General features: G+C 38.9%; 1 non-coding gene across 1 annotated transcript; it reads right to left on the bottom strand.

The window, feature by feature from the left end:
* Positions 1-2,279: 2,279 nt before the first annotated feature.
* Positions 2,280-2,387, bottom strand: LOC148548679 (small nucleolar RNA R71). Its single transcript, XR_015897796.1, has one exon. It is a non-coding gene; the product is annotated as a small nucleolar RNA R71 (small nucleolar RNA).
* Positions 2,388-8,891: the final 6,504 nt, after the last annotated feature.

Raw genomic sequence — 8,891 nt, 5'->3', positions numbered from 1 at the left:
AAAATTTTTAAGAATGAATTCTAGTGTTTCATGAAGCATGTGAAGCCTGGCTGGCTGTAAAGCCATGTCTAAATTCATTTGGACTGAGGCTTCCAAACCATCAGCATAGAGGCAAGTTACATATTTGATAAGTAATGAGCAGTATATTCTGATATCTTTCTGAAGCTTGGCTGGCCATTGGCCATGTCTAGTGTTTTGGACCGGAGCTTTCATTGAAAGCTTGGCTGGCTAGTGAGCCATGTCTAATTCCTGGACTGAAGCTTTAGACTAAGAATGCAAGATTCCTGGAATTCATATTAAAAATTTTGGAATCCTGATTTTTCCTTTTTCAATTAATTTTCGAAAAATACCAAAAAAATTAGAAAATCATAAAAATCAAAAACATTTTTTGTGTTTCTTGTTTGAGTCTTGAGTCATGTTATAAGTTTGGTGTCACTTGCATATGCATCTTGCATTTTTCGAAAATATCATTCATTCATAGTGTTCTTCATGATCTTCAAGTTGTTCTTGGTAAGTCTTCTTGTTTGATCTTGATATTTTCATGTTTTGTGTCTTTTCTTGTTTTACATGTGCATTTTTCGTTTCTTAGAGTCTAAATATGAATGATTTCTAAGTTTGGTGTCTTACATGTTTTCTTTGCATCAAAAATTTTTCAAAAATATGTTCTTGATGTTCATCTTGACATTCAAAGTGTTCTTGGTGTTCATCTTGACATTCATATCATTCATGCATGCATTCATTGTTTTGATTCAAAATTTTCATGCATTGAGTCTTTTTGTTGTTTTTCTCTCTCATCATAAAAAACCAAAAATAAAAAAAATATCTTTCCCTTTTTCTCTCATCAAATTCAAAAATTTGGATTGACTTTTTCAAAAATTTTTTAAAATCAAATTGTTTCTCATAAGTCAAATCAAATTTTCAATTTGAAAATCTTATCTTTTTCAAAATCTTTTTCAAAAATCAAATCTTTTTCAAAATTCTTAGTTATTTTCGAAAATTCCAAAAATATTTTTCAAAAATTTTTTTCTTATTTTTATATCAAATTTTTGAAAATAACATAATCAATTAATTAATGTTTTGATTCAAAAACTTAAAGTTTGTTACTTGCTTGTTAAGAAAGATTCAAACTTTAAGTTCTAGAATCATATCTTGTGATTTCTTGTGAATCAAGTCATTAATTGTGATTTTAAAAATTAAATCTTTTTCAAAAACAATTTCAATCATATCTTTTCAAAAATTTGATTTCAAAATATCTTCTCTAACTTCCTAACTTCTTATCTTTTCAAAATTGATTTTCAAATTTGTTTCAACTAACTAACTAACTTTTTGTTTGTTTCTTAACTTTTTCAAAACTACCTAACTAACTCTCTCTCTCTCATTTTCGAAAATATCTTCCCTCTTTTTCAAAAATTTCTTTTTAATTAACAAATTATTCTTATTTTTATTTTTGATTTTAAAAATTTTCGAAAAATACTAACATTTTTCAAAAAAAAACCATTTTCGAAAATCACTAACTCTTTTTCAAAAATTATTTTCGAAAATTCCTTCTCTCTCATCTTATTCTATTTATTTATACATCTACTAACATCTCATCTCACATCTCAACCCTCCTCACAGTTGTGTTTCTTCCATTATATTACATTCTTTGTCTCCCCCTCTTCTTCTACTCACACAGAGATCCCTATACTGTGGTATAAAGGATCTCTATTATTATTATTTTTTTTCTGTGCCCTCTTCTTTTTCATATGAGCAGGAGCAAGGATAAGAACATTCTTGTGGAAGCAGATCCAGAACCTGAAAGGACTCTGAAAAGGAAACTAAGAGAAGCTAAAATACAACAATCCAGAGATAACCTTTCAGAAATTTTCGAACAGGAAGAGGAGATGGTAGCCGAAAATAATAATAATGTAAGGAAGATGCTTGGTGACTTTACTGCACCTAATTCCAATTTACATGGAAGAAGCATCTCCATTCCTGCCATTGGAGCAAACAATTTTGAGCTGAAACCTCAATTAGTTTCTCTAATGCAGCAGAACTGCAAGTTTCATGGACTTCCATCTGAAGATCCTTTTTAGTTCTTAACTGAATTCTTGCAGATATGTGATACTGTTAAGACTAATGGAGTAGATCCTGAAGTCTACAGGCTCATGCTTTTCCCTTTTGCTGTAAGAGACAAAGCTAGATTATGGTTGGATTCTCAACCCAAAGACAGCCTGAACTCTTGGGATAAGCTGGTCACGGCTTTCTTAGCCAAGTACTTTCCTCCTCAAAAGCTGAGCAAGCTTAGAGCTGATGTTCAAACCTTCAGACAAAAAGAAGGTGAATCCCTCTATGAAGCTTGGGAAAGATACAAACAGTTGACCAAAAAGTGTCCTTCTGACATGCTTTCAGAATGGACCATCCTGGATATATTCTATGATGGTTTATCTGAGCGATCAAAGATGTCACTGGGCACTTCTGCAGGTGTCACCTAAAGAAAACGCCTGCAGAAGCTCAAGAACTCATTGACATGGTTGCTAATAACCAGTTTATGTACACTTCTGAGAGGAATCCTGTGAGTAATGGGACGCCTATGAAGAAGGGAGTTCTTGAAGTTGATACTCTGAATGCCATATTGGCTCAGAATAAAATATTGACTCAGCAAGTCAATATGATCTCTCAGAGTCTGAATCGAATGCAAGCTGCATCCAACAATACTCAAGAGGCTTCTTATGAAGAAGAAGCTTATGATCCTGAGAACCCTGCAATAGCAGAGGTGAATTATTTAGGTGAACCTTATGGAAACACCTATAACTCATCATGGAGAAATCATCCAAATTTCTCATGGAAGGATCAAAAGCCTCAACAAGGCTTTAATAATGGTGGAACAAACAGGTTTAGCAATAGCAAGCCTTTTCCATCATCCACACAGCAACAGACAGAGAACTCTGAACAAAATACTTCTAATTTGGCAAACTTAGTCTCTGATCTGTCTAAGGCCACTGTAAGTTTCATGAATGAAACAAGATCTTCCATTAGAAATCTGGAAGCACAAGTGGGCCAGCTGAGTAAAAGGATCACTGAAATCCCTCCTAGTACTCTCCCAAGCAATACAGAAGAGAATCCAAAAGGAGAGTGCAAGGCCATTGACATAAGCACCATGGCCGAACCCAAAGAAGGAGAGGAGGACGTGAATCCCAAGGAGGAAGACCTCCTGGGACGTCCAGTGATCAATAAGGAGCTTTCCTCTGAGGAACAAAAGGACTCTGAGGCTCATCTAGAGACTATAGAGATTCCATTGAACCTCCTTATGCCCTTCATGAGCTCTGATGAGTATTCCTCTTCTGAAGAGAATGAGGATGTTACTGAAGAGCAAACTGCCAAGTTTCTTGGTGCAATCATGAAGCTGAATGCCAAATTATTTGGCATTGATACTTGGGAAGTTGAACCTCCCTTGTTCATCAATGAACTAAGTGATCTAGATCAACTGACGTTGCCTCAGAAGAGACAGGATCCTGGAAAGTTCATAATACCTTGTACCATAGGCACCATGATCTTTAAGGCTCTGTGTGACCTTGGTTCAGGAATAAACCTCATGCCCCTCTCTGTAATAGAGAAACTGGGAATCTATGGGGTGCAAACTACTAAAATCTCATTAGAGATGGCAGACAGTTCAAGAAAACAGGCTTATGGACAAGTAGAGGACGTGTTAGTAAAGGTTGAAGGCCTTTACATCCCTGCTGATTTCATAGTCCTGGATACTGGAAAGGAAGAGGATGAATCCATCATCCTAGGAAGACCTTTCCTGGCCTCAGCAAGAGCTGTGATTGATGTTGACAGAGGTGAAATAGTCTTTCAATGGAATGAGGACTCCCTTGTGTTGAAAACTCAAGGATCTCCCTCTGCAACCATGGAGAGGAAGCAGAAAAAGCTTCTCTCAAAGCAGAGTCAACCAGAGCCCCCACAGTCAAACTCTAAGTTTGGTGTTGGGAGGCCACAACCAAACTCTAAGTTTGGTGTTGAACTCCCATATCCAAACTCTAAGTTTGGTGTTGGAGAGTCTCAACAAAGCTCTGCACATCTATGACGCTCCATGAGAGCCCACTGTCAAGCTACTAACATTAAAGAAGCGCTTGTTGGGAGGCAACCCAATTTTTATTTATCTAACTATATTTTTCTTAGTTATATGTCTTTATAGGTTCATGATCATGTGGAGTCACAAAATAAATATAAAAATTGAAAACGGAATCAAAAACAGCAGAAGAAAAATCACACCCTGGAGGAAGCATCTGTCTGGCGTTCAACGCCAGAACAGAGCATGGTTCTGGCGCTGTACGCCCAAAATGGGCAGCTTCTGGGCGCTAAACGCCAGAACAGGCATGGTTCTGGCGTTCAACGCCAGAAATGGCACACAAATGGGCGTTGAACGCCCAAAATGGCCACCAACCTGGCGCTGAACGCCCAGAGTTGTGTGCAAAGGCATTTTTACATGCCTAATGGGTGCAGGGATGTAAATCCTTGAACACCTCAGGATCCCCACCTACCTCCACTCACTTCTTCTCACCACTCTCTTTCACACAACCCCATAAACACTCTTCCCCAATGACCCTTCACCAATCACCTCAATCTCTCTTCCCCATCACCTCTTCCCCACTCACATCCATCCACTCTTCCCCATAAACCTACCTCATAAACTCCACCTACCTTCAAAATTCAAAACCAATTTCCCACCCAAACCCACCCATATGGCCGAAACCTTTCCCTCCCTCCCTTCCCTATATAAAGCCCTCCATTCTTCATCAAATTCACACAACACACCCCTCTACACCCTTCTTGGCGAAACACTTCCCACTCTCCCTCTCCTCCATTTCTTCTTCTTCTTCATCTATTCTTTCTTTTATTGCTTGAGGGCGAGCAACATTCTAAGTTTGGTGTGGTAAAAGCATAAGCTTTTTGTTTTTCCATTACCATTGATGGCACCTAAGACCGGAGAATCCTCTAGAAAGGGGAAAGGGAAGATAAAGGCTTCCACATCCGAGTCATGGGAGATGGAAAGGTTCATCTCCAAAGCCCATCAAGACCACTTCTATGATGTTGTGGCCAAGAAGAAGGTGAAACCCGAGGTCCCTTTCAAACTCAAAAGAAATGAGTATCCGGAGATCCGACATGAAATTCAAAGAAGAGGTTGGGAAGTTCTAACAAATCCCATCCAACAATGATTCGGGGGAAATACTTGGATTTTAGTCCGGAAAATGTGAGGTTGGCGTTTAACTTGCCCATGATGCAAGGAGATGAACGCCCCTACACTAGAAGGGTCAACTTTAATCAAAGGTTGGACCAAGTCCTTATGGACATATGCGTGGAAGGAGCTCAATGGAAGATTGACTCCAAAGGCAAGCCGGTTCAACTAAGAAGATTGGACCTCAAGCCTGTGGCTAGAGGATGGTTGGAGTTCATTCAATGCTCAATCATTTCCACTAGCAACCGGTCTGAAGTTACTATAGACCGGGCCATCATGATCCATAGCATCATGATTGGAGAAGAGGTGGAAGTTCATGAGATTATACCTCAAGAACTCTACAAGGTGGCTGACAAGTCCTCCACTATGGCAAGGTTAGCCTTTCCTCACCTCATCTACCACCTATGCAATTCGGCTGGGATTGACATAGAGGGAGATATCTTCATTAAAGAGGACAAGCCCATCACTAAGAAGAAGATGGAGCAAGCAAGAGAGCCCATTCATGGAGCTCAAGAGGCGCAAGAAGCTCATTACCATGAGATTCCGGAGATGCCTCAAATGCACTTTCCTCCACAAAACTATTGGGAGCAAATTAACACCTCCCTAGGAGAATTGAGTTCCAATAAGGGACAACTAAGGGTGGAACATCAAGAGCACTCCATCATGCTCCATGAAATAAGAGAAGATCAGAAAGCAATGAGGGAGGAGCAACAAAGACAAGGAAGAGACATAGAAGAACTCAAGGACACCATTGGTTCCTCAAGAACGAAACGCCACCATCACTAAGGTGGATTCATTCCTTGTTCTTATTTCTTCTGTTTTTCGTTTTCTATGTTATGTGCTTATCTATGTTTGTGTCTTCATTACATGATCATTAGTAGTTAGTAACTCCATCTTAAAGTTATGAATGTCCTATGAATCCATCACCTCTCTTAAATGAAAAATGTTTTAATTCAAAAGAATAAGAAGTACATGAGTTTCGAATTTATCCTTGAACTTAGTTTAATTATATTGATGTGGTGACAATGCTTTTTGTTTTCTGAATGTATGCTTGAACAGTGCATATGTCTTTTGAAGTTGATGTTTAAGAATGTTAAATATGTTGGCTCTTGAAAGAATGATGACTAGGAGACATGTTATTTGATAATCTGAAAAATCATAAAAATGATTCTTGAAGCAAGAAAAAGCAGCAAAGAGCAAAGCTTGCAGAAAAAAAAAAGAAAAAAAGAAAAATAGGCGAAAAAAAAATAATAGAAAGAAAAAGCAAGCAGAAAAAGCCAAAAGCTCTTAAAACCAAGAGGCAAGAGCAAAAAGCCAATAACCCTTAAAACCAAAAGGCAAGGGAAATAAAAAGGATCTCAAGGCTTTGAGCATCAGTGGATAGGAGGGCCTAAAGGAATAAAATCCTGGTCTAAGCGGCTAAACCAAGCTGTCCCTAACCATGTGCTTGTGGCGTGTAGGTGTCAAGTGAAAACTTGAGACTGAGCGGTTAAAGTCAAGGTCCAAAGCAAAAAAAGAGTGTGCTTAAGAACCCTGGACACCTCTAATTGGGGACTTTAGCAAAGCTGAGTCACAATCTGAAAAGGTTCACCCAATTATGTGTCTGTGGCATTTATGTATCCGGTAGTAATACTGGAAAACAAAGTGCTTAGGGCCACGGCCAAGACTCATAAAGAAGCTGTGTTCAAAAATCATCATACTGAACTAGGGGAATCAATAACACTATCTGTACTCTGAGTTCCTATAGATGCCAATCATTCTGAACCTCAATGGATAAAGTGAGATGCCAAAACTATTCAAGAGGCAAAAATCTATAAGTCCCGCTCATATGATTGCAGCTATGTTTCATTGATAGTTTGGAATTTATAGTATATTCTCTTCTTTTTATCCTATTTGATTTTCAGTTGCTTGGGAACAAGCAACAATTTAAGTTTGGTGTTGTGATGAGCGGATAATTTATACGCTTTTTGACATTGTTTTTAGTATGTTTTTAGTAGGATCTAGTTACTTTTAGGGATGTTTTCATTAGTTTTTATGTTAAATTCACATTTCTAGACTTTACTATGAGTTTGTGTGTTTTTCTGTGATTTCAGGTATTTTCTGGCTGAAATTTAGGGACTTGAGCAGAAATCAGATTCAGAGGTTGAAGAAGGACTGCTGATGCTGTTGGATTATGACCTCCCTAAACTCAAAATGGATTTTCTGGAGCTACAGAACTCGAAATGGCGTGCTTCTAATTGCGTTGGAAAGTAGACATCCAGGGCTTTCCATCAATATATAATAGTCCATACTTTGACCAAGAATAGATGACGTAAACTGGCGTTCAACGCAAGCTTTCTACCCAAACCTGGCGTCCAGCGCCAGAAAAGGAGCCAAAACCAGAGTTGAACGCCCAAACTGGCACAAAAGCTGGCGTTCAACTCCAAGAAGGACCTCTACACGTGTAACACTCAAAGCTCAGCCCAAGCACACACCAAGTGGGCCCCGGAAGTGGATTTATGCATCAATTACTTACTCATGTAAACCCTAGTAGCTAGTTTATTATAAATAGGACCTTTTACTATTGTATTAGGCATCTTGGAATCTTTGGTCTCAGTTTTAATCCATTGTTCATCTTAGGAGACTATTGATCACGTTTTAGAGGGCTGGCCATCTCGGCCATGCCTGGACCTTTCACTTATGTATTTTCAACGGTAGAGTTTCTACACTCCATAGATTAAGGTGTGGAGCTCTGCTGTTCCTCAAAGATTAATGCAAAGTACTACTGTTTTCCATTCAATTCATCTTATTTCGCTTCTAAGATATCCGTTCGTACCCAAGAACATGATGAAGGTGATGATTATGTGACGCTCATCACCATTCTCCCCTATGAACACGTGCCTGACAAACACTTCCGTTCTACATGCAATAAGCTAGAATGAATATCTCTTACATCTCCTAATCAGAATCTTCGTGGCGTAAGCTAGAATGATGGCGGCATTCAAGAGAATCCGGAAAGTCTAAACCTTGTCTGTGGTATTCCGAGTAGGATTCAATGATTGAATGACTGTGACGAGCTTCAAACTCGCGAGTGCTGGGCGTTAGTGATAGACGCAAAAGGAGGGTGAATCCTATTCCAGCATGATCGAGAACCGACAGATGATTAGCCGTGCTATGACAGAGCATGTGAGCATATTTTTCACTGAGAGGAGGGGATGTAGCCACTGACAACGGTGATGCCCTTGCATAAAGCCAGCCATGGAAAGGAGTAAGACTAACTGGATGAAGATAGCAGGAAAGCAAAGGTTCAGAGGAACGAAAAGCATCTCCATTCGCTTATCTGAAATTCCTACCAATGATTTACATAAGTACCTCTATCCCTATTCTATTATTTATTATTCGAAAACATCATTATCAATTTATATCTGCCTAACTGAGATTTGCAAGGTGACCATAGCTTGCTTCATACCGACAATCTCCGTGGGATTCGACCCTTACTCACGTAAGGTATTACTTGGACGACCCAGTGCACTTGCTAGTTAGTTGTATCGAAGTTGTGAACCATGGTATTGGCACCATGTTCTTGGCGCCATTGCCAGGGGAAGAAAGAGCCATGAATTTTACATAATTAAAGTGTAATCACGATTACGCGTACCAAGTTGCTCACGTTGCCAGGGATTGTTCGAGCCTGGAC

The sequence above is a fragment of the Arachis ipaensis genome, chromosome B8 (assembly GCF_059453495.1).
Source record: "Arachis ipaensis isolate K30076 ecotype BB chromosome B8, ASM5945349v1, whole genome shotgun sequence".
Lineage (NCBI taxonomy): Eukaryota > Viridiplantae > Streptophyta > Magnoliopsida > Fabales > Fabaceae > Arachis > Arachis ipaensis.
The sequence above is the reverse complement of the archived record's forward strand: the minus strand, read 5'-3'. Positions and strand labels throughout refer to the sequence as shown.